Source organism: Globicephala melas, chromosome X (assembly GCF_963455315.2).
Source record: "Globicephala melas chromosome X, mGloMel1.2, whole genome shotgun sequence".
Classification (NCBI taxonomy): domain Eukaryota; kingdom Metazoa; phylum Chordata; class Mammalia; order Artiodactyla; family Delphinidae; genus Globicephala; species Globicephala melas.
In genome coordinates this window covers 83907906-83929122 of record NC_083335.1, presented here as the reverse complement: position 1 = coordinate 83929122, position 21217 = coordinate 83907906, and the positions used below count along the sequence as shown (strand labels likewise).

Below are 21217 nucleotides of genomic sequence, written 5' to 3'. Positions count from 1 at the left end.
AAGTTTAATAAAACTACAAAAGACCAAAAGCGATAACCTACTACTATACACATCAGTTTGCCTGCCGCATGATACAGCTCAGGCCATTCCCTCCAGAGGAAGAAAGGCTGGCCTCCCCAACCCCGGCAGGAAAGGCCTGTCCTGTTCCACACCACATCTCAGTTGAGTGTAAGGTCCTGTGTTTTAAGCATTACAATAGTACAAAATACAATAGTTTTGTTCTCATGGCCACCTACTGCAACCTGGTCCTAAAATGGCCCAGTGCTCACTTCTGCTTAGAGAAATATTCTTTGCTCTTCTGGACATCAGGCTTGATGGTATCACTGCCAGGCTTCCAGCCAGCTGGGCACACTTCCCCATGTTTGTCAGTAAACTGGAAGGCCTGAACTAGTCTCAGTGTCTCATCCACAGAACGGCCAACAGGAAGGTCATTTATGGTGATCTGTTGAATGATACCTTTATCATCAATAATAAAAAGGCCCCTGAATGAGATGCCTTCATGGGCCTTTAAGACCCCATAGTCCTGAGCAATGGTGCGCTTGGGGTCTGATATCAAGGGAATGTTCATGGGTCCCAGTCCTCCTTGTTTCTTGGGTGTGTTGATCCATGCCAGGAGACAGAAGTGCGAATCCACAGAAGCGCCAATCACTTGGCAGTTGAGTTTCTTAAATTCTTCTGCCCTATCTCTGAAAGCAATGATCTCTGTGGGGCACACAAAGGTGAAATCAAGAGGGTAAAAGAAGAACACAGCATATTTTCCTTTGTAGTCAGATAGACTGATATCTTTGAACTGACCATCTGGCATTACAGCAGTTGCTTTGAACTGGGGGGCATGGTGCCCAATTTTGGCATTTCCTGAAGACATATTGCTATCAGCAGTTCTCACAGACAAACCACAGAAGACAGTCAGGAAAGAGACACGCCAAAATAAATTCTTTGTATCCTCAAAAAGAAAAGAAAGAGTACTCTTGTGGAAAGATCCTCACCTCCCCCAGCTCAGCCATCAACTTGCTGTGGGGACCTCCTGTAAGGCATTTCATCTCTCTGGGCCTCAGTCTTCTCATATGTAAAATAGAGATGTCTTTTAGAAGCTCCAGTTAGTCTGGGCTCAAAGAAAGGGAAAGAAAGAAAGGTATGAGGTAGTGTCTAAAATGCTAAGGTGACTTCAGCAAAAGTGCAATAGTAGTCCTAAGTCCTATTAGCTCAGAGTCCACAAGTCCTGGCCTTTTCTTATACCCCCCTCTCCATCTTCCCTCTTGTCCCTGGTGTAAGGTTGTGTTTGGTTCTGAGACCTTCATTCCATCAATAAATATGTATGACGATGGAAGCCCTAAGACTCAGATTGCTTCATTTCCTGTTCTCAAGTACCCCTCACAACCATACCCCTCCACTTCTCATTTCCTTCCACTGCCTACACATACCTTCCCTCTCTTCGGTAAGTGGTCCTCAGTAGGGGCGGGAGTGAGGGTGGGGGTCCATATTGCTCCCTAGAAGGCATTTTGGGAAATATACGGTGGTACTTTTGGTTGTCACAACAACCGGGGGGGGGGAGGGTGGGCAGGGTTCAGGGTTGCTAAAGTCCTGCAGTGCACATAATGGTCTTATCTCATGTAACTTTTGAATGTCTGCTAGACATTCATGTAGGTGAAAAGACTGTTTACAATTATCCAAGCTTATAGCCCAACTCCATATTAAACAAAAACACCAAGTATTTTTAAACAGTTTAAATTAACACTGAAGTTTTCAAAAATGCAACAATCATGTAAATCAAGGGAAGATTGTGCGTTGTTTTATTCAGAATTTTACCAAGAGTTGTTCATCATTTGGAAAACCACATTGTAACCAAAAGTAAGGTCCAGCTGCTCGCCTCTCAAAAGCCAATAAAGAGGCAAGTTGGTGGAAAGGAAAATTTGCTTTATTTTGGATGCTGGCAACCCGGGAGGAGGGCGAACTCCTGTCCAAAGGCCAGCTACCCCCGACCCCCAACAACCAGTATGCAAGAGCTTTTATAGACAGAGGGAGGGGGCTACATGCAGAAGCAAGAGTCAGCTCTGACAGTCCTCTTGAAATTGGTCATGTGGTGGTCTGACCAGCATCATCTTGATTGTTTTAAGTACAGTTAATCTTCAGTTCCAGGGTCGGTTTGTTCCCATTTCCTTGAGCCCAATTCTCAGAATTGTGGCCGCTTATGTCATGGTTATAGTCTGGTCATCCTGTAGTTAACTTCTTCTACCTGGTGGGGGTTTCAATATCTACAAGATAGCTCACAGAATATGGCTCAGAATATTACCTATAGCCCATGAAGAGGAACTAAAGGTCCTTGATTATGCTTAGTGACTATTATTATTTAGTCTTGGACTGTTTTCCTTTGTTTCTGAATTTTCTCACTCTCTGATTAAATTTATTCTTTAAGAAAAGTTTTTCCACAGACAAAAGGCAGGCAGAGGACATTGTGGGGAGGACCATAGGGTTCTGCTCCATTTCAACATCACTATGGCAATGCCATCTGTGGTATTTGAGTGACCAATACAACACACCTGTATCAGTTAGCATTTTCAGGTGGAGGTCACTGACTTCATTATGTCTTCCAGTATAATCATGATTAAGCATTTAGATATTGAAATATGTTTTATTTTGTTAAAAAATATAATTTTATGTCCTTAATATTACAGTTAGGACATTATGCTCATCTTTTCAAATTAGGTATATAGGTAAGTTACTTATCCACAAACTCCATTTCAGGAAAATAAAAGGGTATTACAAAATATTTGTTATAAAGTCATTATTGAGTTTGGTGGTCGAGAATAACTTAGAGATTCATTTTTTAATAATCCTCAATTCTTGTTCATGAGCCTGTCTCCTGGCTTCAAGTTGTCTATGCTTCACAGCTGACATCCTCTACTTTCATGCTTTAAAATTCCCTCAAAATTCCTGTATAGTTTGTGGTATCCAATCTTCAAGATGGCCCCTGATGGGGTAAGGGGAGGGAAGGATGAACTGGGAGATTGGGACTGACATGTACACACTACTATATATAAAACAGAAAACTAATAGGGACCTACAGTACAGCATAGGGAACTCTACTCAGTACTCTGTAATGGCCTATATGGGGAAAGAATCTAAAAAAAAGTTGATATATGTATATGTATAATGGATTCACTTTGCTGTATACCTGAAACTAACACAATATTGTAAATCAACTATACTCCAATAAAAATAAATAAAGATGGCCCCCAGTGATCCCTGCCTGCTGGTATTCATACCTTTGTGTAGTCCCCTCCCACACTGAATAAGGTTGACCTGTGTAATCAATAGTATATTGTGAAAATGATGGAATACTGTTAAGGCTAGGTCATAAACGACTTTACAGCTTCTGCCTGTCTCTCCATCTTGGATGACTCTTCCTGGGAACAGCCTGCTGCCACATGATGAGGACACTTAAGCGGCCCTATGGAGATGAGGAACTGAGGCCTCCCGCCAACAACCAGAACCTTGCCAGCCATGTAAGTAAGCTATCTTGGTAATGAATCCTCCCGTCCCAGCCAAATCTTCAGATGATGGCAAGCCCAGCTGACATCTTGACTACAATCTCAAGAAAGACCCCGAGTCATCAACAGGCTATTACCAGATTCACGACCAGTATCAACTGTGTGAGATAAATATTTATTGTTTTTTCTTTCTGATTTCAGAGCCTATGCCTTTTTTAAAAGAATTGGAGTATGGTTGATTTACATTGTGTTAGTTTCAGGTGTACAGCACAGTGATTCATATATATATATATATATATATAATTAGTTATATATATATATTCTTTTTCAGATTCCTTTCCCTTATAGTTTATTACAAAATATTGAATATAGTTAGTTCCCTGTGCTATACAGTAGGTCCCCATTGTTTATCTTATTTTATATATAGTTGTTATTTATTTTATATATAGTAGTGTGTATCTGCTAATTCCAACCTCCTAAATTATCCCTTCCCCTTTATTGTTATTTTAAGCCACTAAGTTTGGGGATATTTTGCCAGTGATGACTGACTTTTTTTTTTATTATTGAAGTGTAGTTGATTTACAATGTTGTGTTAGTTTCAGGTGTGCAGCAAAGTTATTCAGATATATATATATATGTATATTTATATACATGTATATATTCATTCCTTTTCATATTATTTTCCATTATAGGTTATTATAAGTTACTGAATATACTTCCCTGTGCTATACAGTAGGTCCTTGTTGTTTATCTATTTTATATATAGTAGTGCGTATCTGTTAATCCCAAACTCTTAGTTTATCCCTCCACCCCCTTCCCCTTTGGTAACCATAAGATTGTTTTCTATGTCCATGAGTCTGTTTCTGTTTTGTAAATAAGTTCATTTGTATTCTTTTTTAGGTTCCACAAATAAGTGATATCATGATATTTGTCTTTCTCTTTCTGACGGACTTCGCTTAGTATGATAATCTCTAGGTCCATCCATGTAGCTGCAAATGGCTTTATTTCATTCTTTTTATGGCCGAGTAATAATACATTGTATACATAAACCACATCTTCTTTATCCATTTGTCTGTCAGTGGACATTTAGACTGTTTCCATGTCTTGGCTATTGTGAATAGTGCTGCTATGAACATTGGGGTGCATGTATCTTTTCGAATTATAGTTTTGTCTGGATATACGTCCAGGAGTGGGATTGCTGGATTGTATGGCAACTCTATTTTTAGTTTTCTCCATAGTGGCCGCACCAAATTTACATTGCCACCAACAGTGTAGGAGGGTTCCATTTTCTCCACACCCTCTCCAGAATTTGTTATCTGTAGACTTTTTAATGATAGCCATTCTGACCAGTGTGAGGTGATACCTCATTGTAGTTTTGATTTGCCTTTCTCTAATAATTACCAATGAGGAGCATCTTTTCATGTGCCCATTGCCCATCTGTATGTCTTCTTTGGAGAAAGGTCTATTTAGATCTTCTCCCCATTTTTTGATTGGGTTGTTTGTTTTTTTAATATTGAGTTGTATGGGCTGTTCGTATATTTTGGAAATTAAGCCCTTGTTGGTTGCATCATTTGCGAATATCTACTCCCAGTCTGTAGGTTTTCTTTTCATTTTGTTTATGGTTTCCTTTGTTGTGCAAAGCTTATAAGTTTCATTAGGTCTCATTTGTTTATTTTTGCTTTTATTTCTTTTTTCTTGGGAGACCGATCTAAGAAAACATTGCTACGATTTATGTCAAAGAATGTTTTGCCTATGTTCTCTTCTAGGAGTTTTATGGTATCATGTTGTATATTTAAATCTTTAAGCCATTTTGAGTTTATTTTTGTGTATGCTGTTAGGGAGTGTTCTAACTTCCTTGATTTACATGCAGCTAGGTGACTGACCTTTTTATGCCTTTCCTAAATTGTCAATGTCTCCTGAATAGAATATAAGCACTAGAGGGCATAAACCTGTCTGTTTTGTCCATTACTGTATCCCCCAAGTGTAGAACAATGCCTGGCACATGGCAGCTGCCCTGGCACATAAACAGCTGCCAAATATTAATTGAATGAATGAATTAACTTTGGCAAAAGAGATATAAATAATAAAAAGGGAAATATGACTATCATTATTTGTAAGCAATATAATTGTCTACATAAAAAATCCAAGACAGTCAATCGAGAAACCATTAGAACCAGTACAAATAATTTAGCAAAGTGGCAAAATACAAGAGCAACATACAAAAAGCAATAATATTTTCATACACCAACAATAATCTACTGGGCATTGTAATAGATTTTAAAAAGATCCCAGTCATAACAACTCCCAGAACTATAAATTACCCAGGGGAAAAAAATCTATAATAAATGTACAAAATCTAGATGAAAAAACCCCAAACTTTACAGATGGAAATGGAAGAATATCTGAGTGAAGTGATAGATATGTTGTATTTCACTATGGTAAAACTCAATATTGTAAAGATGTCAATGACCTATAAAAGTCTATAAATTTAATCCCAATCAAAATCCTAGTGAAAAGTTTTACAGAACTCAACAAATTGATTCTAAAAATCACTTGGAAGAGAAAAAGTGCAAAAATAGCCGAGACAATTTTGAAAAAGAACAGTGGGTTGAGACTTAACTTGCCCTATCAAATATCAAAACACACCATAGAGGTGTAGTAATTAAAATGATGTGGTAATGGAAGAAACACTGACAAATGAATCAATGGATCAGAATGAAGAGTCCAAAACAGATCCAACTGTATAAGGGAATTCAGTTTTTGACAAAGGAGAAAGGATAGGGGGCTTCCCTGGTGGCGCAGTGGTTGAGAGTCCGCCTGCTGTTGCAGGGGACGCGGGTTCGTGCCCCGGTCCAGGAAGATCCCACATGCCGCGGAGCAGCTAGGCCCGTGAGCCATGGCCGCTGAGCCTGCCTGTCTGGAGCCTGTGCTCCGCAACGGGAGAGACCACGCAGTGAGAGGCCCGTGTACAGCAAAAAAAAAAAAAAAAAAAAAAAAAGGATAAAGTACTCAGTAAATGGTCTTAGGAACACTTGTTATCCACTTAGGATAAATAAAGTTAGATCTTTGGTTCACAACTTTCATGAAAGTAAATTTCATATAAAAGCCCTGAACATAAAATATAAAATTATAAAAGGAAATATAGGGTAGGGTAGGCATAAAACATAGAGATACAAGTAAATAAATTTGATTGCATCAAAAGCACAAAATACCTCTAAGACAAAACAGGAAAACAAAAGTACCTCATAATGGCCAAGGGCCATCAGATTACCTAATATATGTTATTTTATGAGTTGAATATTAAAAATGATTTTGACAGATTTTGCTTTGTTTTGTGCTTTTGGGCAGTGAAGAAGCTATCTTTGCCTTATGTTTCAAGACAGCAATGCCTCTTTATCTTGGGCTATTTATAGTATCTATTCTCATGGATAGAGAATGTTGTACAACAATTAATAAATAATTGTGGGGATTTTCAGAATGGCTGAGTGAGGAGCTTGGAAGACACACTCCCCCCAAAAAAATCAATACTAAAACTTGGAAAAATGATCAAAAACCCCTTGGGTTTTTGGAAGTAACTGTTTGGCACCTCTAGAAGATGATGTCAAACAGTTATTTCCAGGAGCCATCAATGTAGAAGGCTCAGTAAATGATTCATGTAGACCGGTTTTCCCTGCCATAATTCAGCATTTGATTACGCTTTCCATTTATTTTATTTAATTTTTTTTGTATCTTTTCAATTTAGATTTTGCCTCTTTGTACTGCAGGCACAGGTCAGGGTACATTTATTGACTGTATTTATTGATATAGTCAATAAATGTATCTTATATAAATGAATTTTATACCAGCTCTATATTCTAGGGTAATGGGGGTGCTCAGAAAATAAATGCTGTCAGTTGGACAGAGCCAGTTTGGGATTTAGCCAACATAGGCAGGCTTATAATGCAGTTGTAGTACAAGGGCACCAGGGAGGGAAGACTTTAATAGCTGGCCCTAATAAAATCCCATCATTCATTCAAAAAATGTCACCAAGTACCAATCACAAAGCACTGATGATGCAGAAATGAACAAGGCACCATTCTTCTCTCAAGGAGTTCAGTGTAATGTTGGCAGACACATAATAAACACCTAATTTCAATTAATTGTGATCAGCACTGACACAAAGTGCAGTGGAAAGGAACCATTAACTCTACCTGAAAGAGTGATAAAAAGCAAAAGGTCACATGGGGCTAGTGTCAGAAGGCCTGCCAATGTTGTGTCTGGTAATGTGATGTCATTCATTGAGGGAAATACCAGGTTGTTTAAATAAACAGGTACCTAAGACACCAGCAAAGTAGGGCATCACAAAAAGTGGAATCAATTTTACATTATATATATACCATGGAAAAATCAGAAATTGGTTAGATTTTGTTCTGTTTTATGATTTAGTATCATTTTATTTTGAATTACATATGGGATGGGAAGCGAGGGGGCATAACTTTTTCTAAAATATATTGAAAAACAAATACACTAACATAAAAATGCATAAAACATAAATGTACAGCTAAAAGTTATTATAAAGTACATCATGTGACCATCACCCAGGCAAGAAATAGAACATAGCCAGTGGCATCCCAGGAGCACCACTTAGGATGGCCAACTGTCTTGGTTTGCCTTGAACTATTACAGTTTTAGCACTGAAAGTCCTGAATCCCAGGAAACCCCTTCCTGGGATATCAAAAGTCTTAATTTTCACTGGTGGGTGCTAAATATTGTTGAGGGGGGAGTATAAAACCTGTATGGTGGCCCCCAAAATAGGGGGTGAAAACAATACAGTTTTTAGTGTGAAACAAGTATGGTATAGATTATCTGCCTTCTGCAGTTGTTGTAGCTGTTTTTTCCCCTGGATACTGATATTGACAACCATGATTTTGGTTCACAGTAATGGATCATTCATTATTGCATCATTCTGAATGAATAATGGATGATTCATTGTTGCATCACTCTGAATGATGCCACTTCAGTGTGCAACTTAAGTGTATTGTAATCATGAGCATTAACAGTCTGTGACTTTGCCTATACTTTGCAGTAATTGTATTGAAATAGTGCTAGTTTAACCTTTAACATTGTAAATATTGTCACCATGTGTCTTAGTCTGCTTAGGCGGCAGTAACAAAATACCATAGACTGGGTGGCTTAAACAACAGAAATTTATTTCTCACAATTCTGGAGCCTAGGAAGTCCAAGATCAAGATGTTGGCAGGTTTAGTTTCTTTGGATGCCTCTCTCCTGGCTTGTAGATTGCTGCCTTCTCCCTGTGTCCTCACATGGTCTTTCCACTGCATAGCGTGCACTCCTTGTGTCTCCCTGTGTGTCCAAATTTCCTCTTCTTATAAGGACACAGTCAGATTGGATCAGGGCCCACCCTAACAGCCTTAAATCACCACTTTAAAGGCCCTATCTCCAAATAGAGCCACATTCTTTGATACTGCGGGTTGGGGCTTCAACATATGAATTTTGGAGGGACACAGTTCAGCCCATAACACCATGTTCTGCAAGAATGCAGATAATGAAAATGAGAACGATTACAATACCAATACTAGCATCATTGAAAAAGAAGGCTAAACTACTGTGTTATTTTAGACAGGTGAAGACCATATACAACTGGATTAGGGAGGTAAATAACCCAAACAGGACCTATTACACAATATAAAGAATTTGGGATTGGGCATGGTGAAGAATGGTATGTGAAAGCACATATAGAGACTGAATCTTACAAGTCCTGGATAAGACTGGCAAGTACTTCTAAATCAATCAAAAGTCTCCACAAAAGACGCCACTGCTCGGTTGAAAATAACAGCCACTGAATTAGCTTGGGCATACCACACAAATGAACATGCATTATCATGTTATTCCTTTGATTACTCTATGAAACTGACTAAAGTTACATATCCTGATTACGAGGTTGCAAATCTAGGCAAACAAAAGGGGGAAATTTTGATAACAGATATGTAGGTCCCTTATAGCATAGATCTGATTCTGTCATATCTTACCAATGATCATGCTTTTTACGGTGTGTCAAATGATGAGTCTGATCTCAGCAAGAAAAAACTTAGTTATTAGGTACTTCAATTTTTTTTAAAAAAGGTAGAGTTTCATATTGCTTTCTTGATACCTATGAAGATGTTAATGAAACCACAGAAAGCAGAACAATACAAACTAGATTTTGCTCATCTATCTGCATATTCAGCAGACAGTACACACATAAATTTTGAAAATTCCATTCAGTCTATAAACGTACTAAAGAAAATGAAAATATTTTGCCCGTTAAATGTCCTGCACACCTTGTACACAATGCTGCTTAAAAGGAGTGTGTTTTGCTTACCTGTGAAATTAGAGCTTTGATAATGAAAGTTTGGGGTCATTTTCAACTTCCTCAAAACATGCAGAAGCACATAATGAGATTTCTTAGTTTATAGAAATGGGAGGAGACAGCATCCTTAGACATGTGCCTACAAGATGCCTATCATTATTGCTGGCCATAGAAAAGGTGCTAAAATGTCAGCCTGTCATAACATCATAATTTCAAAGTGTAGTACAAGAACTATGTCCTTCTCTAATTTAGAAAGACATTGAGAATGTGAATGGAGAAAAGGATTATAATAAAACATAAATTTATCTGCGCTTTCTCTGAAAATGTCTTTGAAGATCTCTGAAGAGGTCATATGAAGCCTAGAAAAGGGTGAACTCCCTGCACCCGAGCTGTTTGATGTTATGTGTACATTGCAACAAAAATTCATATGGCAAAAAAGACTCATGTTTTTGAAATAACTTTAAAAAAAGTTCCCCAAAAGGGCAGCCACATTAAACAGGACTTTCTCAATTTCTTTAATAAAACTATAACTTATCTGGAATCCAACTTCAGTTTCACAAGTTCAAATTACCTCATGCTTTAGAACCATTTTTCCTGAGAAAGAGAAGTTTATGACATCTAATTTGTTTCAGAGGATTTAAAAATGATAGGCATGTTACACGTGAATAGTCCATATATGAATTTAAAGATGCAAAAGACTTGATTGACAAATAGCTGATTTCCCCCAAACAATTTCTTTTTTAGTCCTTATGCTCCCGAAGTCTTAATTCAGCTTTGAGCTAGAGTGTGAGGGTGGAGGGTGAAGTGTGTACTAAAATTTGGCTGGCTGGTAATCTCAGGAGGCAAGTTTATACCTCTGTTTAGGGAGAGTCCTAGTTGTGAGGGGGATAAAACCAGGAGATGGGACTCAGTGGTTATAGGCTTGGATTCTGTTACTCTCCATCTGAGCTAACCTCTGAACTTTGGTTGACTCCATTCTTACAGTAGTCAAAGGCAGATTCTCTACCTCCTTCTAAGAGTAGTAGAGAGGGCTCAGAAATGGAGAGGAATGTGGCGATGGGAAAACAAGGTCACTGTTCTCCCTTGTTCTTGATCTCTTCCTTCTGAAAATTATTTCTTCTGCTTTGGGAATCACTAGATATTTATTCAACAAATCTGGAGCGGAGTCAGAGGTTTCTTCACTCCTTAGAAATCAAAGTTCTTGGGACTTCCCTGGCAGTCCAGTGGCTAAGGCTCTGCACTCCCAATGCAGGGGGCCTGGGTTCGATCCCTAGTCCAGAAACAAGATTCCATGTGCCACAACTAAAAGATCCCACATGCAGCAACGAACATCCTGAATGCCTCAACTAAGACCCGGCGCAGCCAAATAAATAAATAAATAAATAAATAAAAAGGTCAAAGTTCTCATTGGGCCAGGAGCCAAGTGTTTCAAGTTTTTGTGTTTGTTGATTTGTAAGGGGTGGGAGGGATGAGGTAGCTGGAGTTGGTGATTAATGAAGACCTAGTTTCTTTCTTTGGAGAGTACTCAGGTTAGCTTATAGGAAAGTAGGCTTGTTTCCTGGGTTCTGCCTATAGAAGGGAAATAAGTTCCCTCTTCAGAGGAAACTAACAACCCCCAGGAACCAGGAGTCAAAACATGGCTCAGGGTCCAAGCAGGAAGCCCTTCTCTGTTGGCAGTTCTTCCCTCTAAGTCATTTTACTCTGATTTCATAGAACAACTTTTCTATCCTGCTGTCCAGGAACTGTTTTTTCCTCAGCTGTCTGTTGCAGATTGTGAAGTGAAGAGGGCACTGTAGGAGAAGTCAGGAGACTGAGCTTTTCACACACTCACTCACTCCCTCTTACTTTGACCCTAACCTTTTCCTTGCCTTGCTAAGAGATATATCTGCAAAATGGGACTGATGATACATTACTGGGTTGTTGAGAGGATTAACCACGAGTGTAGGTGAAGTGCCCACGCCCCAGATTCTCAGTGCCTATCAGCTCTATGGGAATCAAGAGTTGCCAGGCCTAGGCCCTTGAAAACCAAGGCATTTGCCCTCTTTCCATCCACAATGAAAATAACAGTAAACACATCACTTTACATATATTAACACATGTTAGTCCCCCCAACAACCTTATGAGTTAGGAACTGTTATCCTCATTTATGGAACTCGAGACTCAGAGAGGTGAAGTAACTTTCTTAGAGTCACACAACTAGTAAGTGATGGAGTCGCTATTCGGACCCAGGTAGTCTGGCTGCAGCGTCTGTTCCCTGGGAGGCTCCCAGGCTGAAAGTACCTTCTGCTCTTGCCCATATCTGCGGAGTTCATTCCCAGTATGTGACAGTACCTACTGTTCCCACCTCAGGGACAGGAGCATACAGACTGCCTGAAGGTCCCACTTTGCCTGCTCTGGTCCTTTCTGAGCAAAACAAACAAGCTTAGCCCCACTCTCACCACTGTCTATCCATGTGACCACAATTAAGCCAAGATATGGACCTCAGACCTACCCAAATTTGTATTTGGGTGACAGGGAAGGAACCTCAGAAACCCAGGTCCTTTAGGAGTGAAGTACAGAGGGAGTGAGGTTATGGCTGGGGCTAATGAGCCCCAATAATGTGGAGATTAACCCCTGCTGGTGCCAGACCCTCCCCAGGGGTGCCAGTGGTCCACCCTCTAGGGCTCCCAGCTTCCCTTACCTGGGAAATGGGCATGGCAAAAGAGACAAAGAGGTGAGTGGTGGAGACATCCTGCAGCACCAAATGGGCTTTGGTTGTTCTGATGAATCCTAAGGACTTACACGACTTTGCCCCCCTCCCCCACCAGGCCTGAGCTGCCTCTTCCTGGCCCTTGGCAGTGCAGCCTGCAGGCAGATGAGTCTTTGCTGTGGGACCCATAATACTGCTAGCAGCCAGCGCCATAAGGTGGGGCAGGGGCACGCCAGCCGGGAGGGGTGTGGGGCAGGCTACAGTTTGAAAGGGGCCCTGGGGGCTGCCTAGCAACCATCAGACCACCCAATAGCCTTGAGGAGTGTTTGTCTCCCTTGACCGTCTACTCATAGGGAAGCAGACAGGGAAAATGTACGGGAGTTGGGGTGGGGGACTAGTGTCGAAGAGTCTCTCCTTGACCAAACTTTAGTCAGTCTCCAACTACCTTCTCAACTAGGCCCTGACTTTTGAGCTTCTGTGTTCCTCTCTGCATTGTCCAATTTTAGCGAGACTCCTAAGTCTCTTTAATGAGAATGCCCCCCATCTGATCACTCTCAATATTTGATCGAATTCCTCAACTTTTACCATCCCCTAGGTGATGTCTGATCACCCTGACTGCCTTCAGTTAGAATCCTGTTAGGTCAGTTTAGCCAGAATCCCCCCTTACCCCTGTTGCTTCCTCTTAGTAGTCTTTCATACACTGATATACCCACCCTAAACCTGTTCCTTGATTACAAATCCTTACCCTTCCTTGTTGTATTCCAAGTTAAGCCCCATCTCTTTCCCCATGGTAAACCCCATTGTAGTACTCCCCCAAATAAAGTCTGCCTTGCTGTCTTTAACAAGTGTCATGAATAAGATTTTTATGAACACTGGCATAATTATTCCAAGACAAGGAGCTGAAATTACCAAGCACAGAGTGAGGCTTTCCTCAGAAAGGGCATCATTTAGTGAAGTTTGTGTATGGTCAAATAATTTTTAACAGCTACCTGGAGTAGCATTGCTAACCTGCTAGCTAGGTGTAGCCAGCTCCCCTTGGCCTAGGATCCCCTCCATGGGCTGCCAGACTTCTAGAAAATCCAGAAACAGGCTGGGCCCTTTCTCCACATGTACAGCTTTTTCTGTTTGAGGCTCTTTCCTGCCTTTTTACACCATCATCTTGACTACAAGGTCTGCCTTGGGCACTTTCCTACCAGACATGGATCTCAGCCAAGTGATGGGAAAAAGAATAAGGGATTTGTGTCTAGAATATATAAAGAACCCTTACAACTCAATAATAAAAAGATAACTAACCCAGTTAAAACATGGGCAAAGAATTTGAATATACAATTCTCTAAATGAGATATATGAATGGCCAAAAAGCAAATTAAAAGATGCTCAGACATCATTAGTCATCAAGGAAATGCTGCAAATCAAAATCACAATGAGATACTACTTCACATCTACTAGGATGACTAGAACAAAAAAAGTCAGATAAGTGTTGATGTGGAGGATGTGGAGAAGTAGAAACCTTCATACACTGCTGGCGGGAACATATAAAATGGTGCAGCCACTTTGAAAAATAGTCTGGTGGTTCCTTAATGATTAAACATAGGTTACCATATGACCCAGCAATCCCACTTCTAGGTATCTACCCAAAAGAAATGAAAACATACGCCCACAGAGAAACTTGTACGTGAATATTTACAACAGCATTATTCACAATAACCAAAAGGTGGAAACAACCCAAATGTCCATCAACAGACAAATGGATAAACAAAATATGGTATCCATACAATGGAATATTATTCAGCTATAAAAAGGAATGAAGTACTGAAACATATGCTACAACATGGATGAACCTTGAAAACATTATGCTAAGTAAAGGAAGCCAGTCACAAAAGACTATATACTATATGATTCCACTCATATGAAAATTCAGAAAAGGGAAACATATAGAGACAGAAAATAGATTAGTAGATGCTTAGGGCTGGGAGGAGGGACTGAGGAAATAGAGGGATGATAGCTAAATGGTTTCTTCTTGATGTGATGAAAATGTTTTAAAATTAACTGTGATGTTTACACATATCTGTGAATATACTAAAAACCATTGAACTATACATACACTTTATATATATATATATATATATATATACTTTTATTATTAACCCATTAACTCCATAATATGCCAGTCATGAGCTAGTTTTCAGCAGTTACATTCCCTTGATCACGGCTGCATAATGATGTGATTAATTGAAAAACAGGGAGACCAGAGACATGGCCAGAGGTGACATCACACAGCCTATGCCATTGCAAAACAATTGTCAAATTCAGTGGTGGTTTGTAAAGCCAGTTCAGTTCTGCTCCCCTTGCCAGAGATTCTCACGTTTGTGAAAATTGGACCAACAAGTGGTGGGGCTCCATTTCCTGGTTTGAATTCTCAGTGGCTTTATCCAGAATCTCACTGGCAACTGGTTACTGTAACACCAGCCCAACCTTCTCTGCCCGCATGCTGGGCACTTCCAATTGTTAAGATAATACTGTAGGTTGCTGTCCCCTATGCTGAACTTGAGCTTCTTCAGGAAGGTTTTGTTCTCCATAAGATCCACTGCATTGAACATGTCAAACCCTTTCATGTTGGTGAGAACGAGGGCATTGCTCATAAGGTCTAGAGGAGGGGTCTGGATATGAATATTGTAGAAAGAATAAGCAGCCTTTAGACTCTTGTGGGTTGGGTGGTTTATGATGGTAGACAGAAGTGTATAAAAGCTCCGCTCATCTGTCACCTCACCGTTTGCACTCTCCACCACAAAAGTGTCAGTGATATTCTCCTGGAGGTAGAACCAATGTTCCACCTCCTCCTGGCTCCTGACTGGCATGTGGTGAAACTGCTTCAGGTACCAGGTGAGGAGCCGGTGCACTACTGGAATGTCCTTTTTTCCCATTGGTTGTGGCCCAGCTGTCTTGGGAATCTCTGGCAGTTGGTAGAACTTCATGGTGTGTTGCATGGTCATATTTCTGCTCAAGTGGGAGAACTTCACTTCATTCAGCTTCCGTGGGTTTAGGGACCGATGCTAGTACCTGCAGGTGCCAACAGGCTTTGGTAATACCATCCCAGCAGTGTAAACAGCTTGGAAGATGCCCTCCAGGTGAACCCTCTGGGTTATCTCACGCATCAGGACTGGAGCCACCCTCTTGGAGTGCAGCTTCTTATGGACACACAAGAAGTTGATCTCTACCATCTTCTTCTCTGTGTCATAGATACGGATGTTTTCTGGGATGGCGATGATGAATCCAACCAGTTTCTGACTTGAGACCACTACAACACCACAGTGCCACTGGGGGAGCCAGGCAGGCAGCCGGAGAGCCCACAGAAGAAATTCTGGGGAATAATCAAATTGGAACATGTTGTCATCACCTTCCACATAATTCTCGTTCAGGAGGATGTATAGTTCTTTCAGCACACCACGGTCCCCCTGATCCAAGGCGTCCCAGGTGAAGCCCTGGGGCAGGGTGTAGGGCTCTTGGCGGATGTTGTCTTTGTCAGGCTCCACAGGACCATGCATGTTCACAACTTCTCCCAGTTTGGGGACGGGCTGCATGTCCCAGAACTGGTAGCCTCACTTGCTAGCCTCCTCCATGGATTTTGCAGGTCCCTTGAGCCACCAAAAAAAGTTCAGTGGCCTTCTGTATTTCCTGGATCCTCTCTGCTGGCAAAGAGTTCATCTTAACAGGCTGATCCTGGGCTGAATCTGTCTCACGGCCTTTTTCTTTCGTCTTTTTTTGTTTCTTTTTCTTCTTTTTGGCTCCAGTGTCATTGGCTGGACTCAAATCACCTCGTTGTAGCTGTTGTCCTCCTCATTCTTGCAATCGCTGCAGTGCTCATGGCCATTTCCATTGCATTTCTGGCTGCATTTCTGGAATGCACTGGAGGTGCCCGGGGCTTCACTGCTGTATCACTCTCGTCCGCCATCTTGAGTTGCCTGTACATACACTTTAAATGGGTGAATTGTATGATATGTGACACGTGAATTACATCTCAAAGATTTTAAAAAATCATATCAGGGATAGAAGGAATGAGAAATAATTTAATCCAAATAAAAGAGAGCAATAGAAGGGCTTGCTTCACCTCCTACACACATGCACGCACACACTACCCTTCCAACTCATCTGTGGTACCTAGAATATTTCCTGTGGCATATATAGTAGGTGCTCAAGAAATATTTGTTGAATTAACGAATATAGTTTATATCTAAGAATGGATGTATTGGGGATGGGCAAAGGAGTAATACAATAACTGAAGGTTGTCCACTGGGGGAGAAGAATAGGGTCTAGATGGGCATGGGGTGTGGAGGAGTAGTCACTACAAGTTCTCTCTGTATATATTTTGTCAGCCTGGTAGACAACTATTGGTTGGCCAAAAAGTAACATGGAAAACCTGAACGAACTTTTTTGCCAGCCCAATACTTCCCTGAAATCCAGGGAGACACATCAGTCTTTTTTAAATTAATTAATTAATTAATTTTTGGCTGCATTGGGTCTTCGTTGCTGCATGCAGGCTTTCTCTAGTTGCGGCGAGCAGGGGCTACTCTTCGTTGCGGTGCGTGGGCTTCTTATTGAGGTGGCTTCTCTTGTTGTGGAGCACGGGCTCTAGGCTCACGGGCTTCAGTAGTTGTGGGATGCAGGCTCAGTAGTTGTGGCTCACGGGCTCTAGAGCACAGGCTCAGTAGCTGTGGTGTACAGGCTTAGTGGCTCCGCGGCATGTGGGATCCTCCTGGCCCAGGGATTAAACCTGTGTCCCCTGCATTGGCAGGCGGATTCTTAACCACTGTGCCACCAGGGAAGTCCCGAGACACATCAGTTTTTAGCCGCTTCATCCTAGACTCAGTCACCACTTCCTCTAATCAAATCCCTTTTCTTGCCAACTGCTCTGTCATATTCTGCTCTTCCCATGGCCATCATTTCCCTTCCTCTCTTGCAATCCCACTACCTGGATGACTGCAATCCCACTAGGAGTAGAGCAGACTCAACATCAAAAGAGCTGTCTTATGAGGTAATGAGCTTCATGTCACAAGAGGTGCTTAAGCAGAGGATGGAGACCTACTATTAGGATTCTGTAGACACCATTCCTGTATGAGATTCCATCACATACTATATAAGCATGGTCAATTTACATAACATCACTTAATTTCCTCATCTGCATGCACACATACACTCCCTCAAACTTAATTCAGATAGTCCCTACTTCAAACAAATCCACAGTAAGGAATTCTGGATTTTCAAGTCAATAACCTTTTAAAGGTACAGGAAGGATATATATTTTAAAAATAGTCAATAATAATCCAAATAAAAACCCAAAGTATGAAACACACGAGTCCATACTGATAAAAATAAATGATTTAACAAATAAATAAATAGAGGAGAAGGGAAAAAATCTTTCATACAGAATGATTCCAAATAATATATGTATTCCCTTCCTCTAGGTGGTGGAGCTTAACACCCTCCCCCTCGACTATAGGCTGGACTTAATAACTCACTTCTAACCAGTATGTGTACAGAATAGAGATGTGTATAGAAATGGAAACGTAGTAACTTTCTGATGGAGAAATCTGGTAGACACTAACTAGAAAGGTGATGAAAGTTCACACCACCAGTGACGTCATGTGGATGTCATGCCCTCCCTGATACCATGAGATGAGAAGGGCACTTCACCTCGGTGGTGTTCTTCCTCCAAACCAGTCACCCCCAGTCTACTTATAAGGAAAACATCAGGCAAACCCAAATTGAGGGACATTCTACAAAAATACCTGTCCAGTACTCTTCAAAACTGTCAAGGTCATGAGAACCAAGGAGAATGACAAACTGACATACCAGAGGGGATTAAGAAGACATGATAACTAAATACAAAATAGTAGTCTGTATTGAAGCCTGGAACAGAAAAGAACATAAGTGGAAAAACTGGTATAATACAAATAAATTCTGTAGTTTAGTTTACAGCAATGTAACAATGTTGGTTTCTTAATTTTGACACAAGGGCCACAGTTACGTAACATGCTAATATAAGGGGAAACAGGGTGAATTTTTGGTACTATCTTTGCAGCTTCTAGACTTAAAGGATCTTAATTCAACCATCCATCCAGGATTTTTATAGAGAGAGGCACTAGAGCATAATGGTTAAGAACTGATTGAGGGCGCGCCGCACAGATGGGGGCAGTTGTCTATGACGTCAGCTCGAGCTCTCCAGGCCCGGCGGCTCCAGGTTAAGCGCCCGCCACGCCCCGCGCCGCCGTCCCCCGCCCCGCGCCGCGCACCTGGGACCCCGCCGCGCCCCGATACGGGCGGCGTCCTGCAGCAGATCATGGCCATCACCGACCGGAGCCTGGAGGAGGCGCGGGCCAGAAAGCATGCTCTGAATTGCCATGGGATGAAAAGCCTGCTCTCTTCATTGTGCTCTGTGAGATCAAGGAAAAGACAGGTGAGCAGAGTAAAGCTCCGGAGAGAGAAGATTGCAAGCCAGTAACCCACATTCAGGCTCCATGCTGCCCCTCCACACCCTGTCCTGGCTCAGGGAGGAAACCCTGCACCCACAGCCCCCGGGCGGGGGCACTGTCTGTGCGGCTGCTGCTCTCACTGCATCCATGATGGCTCCTGGCCTCTGCCATCTGTCTATTCCTGTGAGTGCAGGGTCTAGGACTCACCGTGTCCTAGGACTGCCCTGGTACCTGGCACACAGTGTACACACCTTATATTTTTGTTGAATGAAGAACTGTATCTAGTGACTGATACCTTTTAGGTGAAATCCTTTTTATCCTGTACACCTTATGGGAGTTCAGGACGATTGAGTGTCTGGGGCCTGACTTAGAACACAAGGCTTATCATTCATATCATCCTGAAAAGAAAGCCACCCTGCATGTAAACCTAGCATTGGCGGATGTTCCTGGAAGCACTACCCTATGAGTTTCAAGAATTGCCTTCCCATGCCTCCTCTGGCCTGTGGGAGGCACGCAGGTGCATCTTCCAGGGTTGATATGCAGGCGCTCCACCTGTGTTCTTCTCTGTGGTGTCTGCCTGCAGCAGTCTCTGAAGGCCAAGGATACCCTAGGAGTACACCCCCTTCCCGAATCCTTCCACTGAAACAGCAGTCCTTCTTGGTATCTGGAGGAGCTGTCCTGAAAAAAACAAATAAACCCTTTTTGGAGAGCTTTGAATGTAGCTGGGAGGACCCGATACTGGCCTAGTCCCTTTCCTGAAAACCTTGGGGCTGGGTACATTACAGAACTCAGAATTTTGGGTTTTAGGTATGTGGTGTTGACAAGGGCTGAGTCAGAGCCTGCGTTCAGGGACTTTTAACGTCAGAGCGGTAACAGTCACACACGCTGGTGTGGGTCAGGTTTGCCTCCAAGTGAACTTGAGTGCCAACTTGCGTAAAAACCTTTGGATCTTGGATTGCAGATGGGTATCCCCTTGAAGAGCTGCCAGGCTCCCTGGGCACTTCATACCGAGGGGCTTGTTCTGTCTTCTCTGAGCCGTGACTGTCCCCTGTGCTGGCCTCAGGTGCGCATCTGTGCCTCACTTTGGTCAGTTCTGGGTTCGCTTTGTCTCTGAGGAACAAGAAGTCCCAGCTCCACCAACCTTGTTCTCAGGCCAAGGATCCCTTGCTGTGCTGTGGGAGCACAGGCAGCTGCTGTTGGGGGAGTGGATGTAAATAACTCATCACACAAGGGAATGCCCTCCTATTTCCTCACCACTGTTCCTGAGCCTGGCCTGGAGTCAGGCATAAGTAATCCAGCAGTTTTTTACCTCTGTTTCCCTTCCTCCTCAGCCACTCAGTTCTGTAGCAATTGCAACATCATGATAGGTAATTTCAGCCTTCTGGTTAGGGCCAATGTGTGACTTCTTCCAGAATTTGGATCCCTTTTGTGATTGGCTGGACCAGGGGCCGAGACCCCTGTGCAGTATTTCATCATGACCGTGCAGGGAGCAGACCTCCTAGAGCTGGGGGGGTTATTTTTCAGGTTGCTTGGAGTGTCCTTTCTTGGCCGCACAGTCTCAGAGTGACTCGTGAATCGAGCCTCTGATTCTGATCAATCTATCATAGCTCCTCTGCAGCTATAGACTGTGGTCCATCCCACAGGGTTTGAAGTAATTAAACTCAAGTATAATTAAATAAGGTGCTTTTCAGCCACACTAGCCACATCTCAAGTGCTCAGTAGCCACATGTAGCTGGTGGCTCCCACATTAGACAGTGCAGATCTAGAACGTTCCAACATTGGAAAGTTCTATTGGACAGACAGGTGGATTAGTATAGAAAAATAGACAAATCAAGGATTATGAAAAACTAACGTCCATGATGACTAGAGAAACAAAATGTGGTCCCTATGTACAATGGACTGTTGTTCAGCCATAAAAAGGAATGAAGATTTATGGCATAAGCTACAATATGGATGAACCTTAAAAACTTTATGCTAACAAGGCCCTACTGTCAGGGAACTATATTCAATATCTTGTAATAACCTATAATGGAAAAGAATCTGAAAAAGGAATACATATATATATAACCGAATCACTTTGCTGTACACCTGAAACATTGCAAATCAATTGTACTTCAGTTAAAAAAAAAAACAACTTTATGCTGAGTGAAAGAAGCCAGACACAAAAGTTCACAATAGTGTGTGGTTCCATTTATGTGAAACGTCAAGAAGAGGTAGAAAG

At 41.8% G+C, this 21217-nt stretch overlaps 2 pseudogenes; both read right to left on the bottom strand.

Moving 5' to 3' along the window:
- Positions 1 to 219: 219 nt before the first annotated feature.
- LOC115847130 (peroxiredoxin-1 pseudogene) lies at positions 220 to 881 on the bottom strand (annotated as a pseudogene).
- Positions 882 to 14880: 13999 nt separating this feature from the next.
- LOC115847157 (glycylpeptide N-tetradecanoyltransferase 1 pseudogene) lies at positions 14881 to 16478 on the bottom strand (annotated as a pseudogene).
- Between the last annotated feature and the right edge of the window lie 4739 nt (positions 16479 to 21217).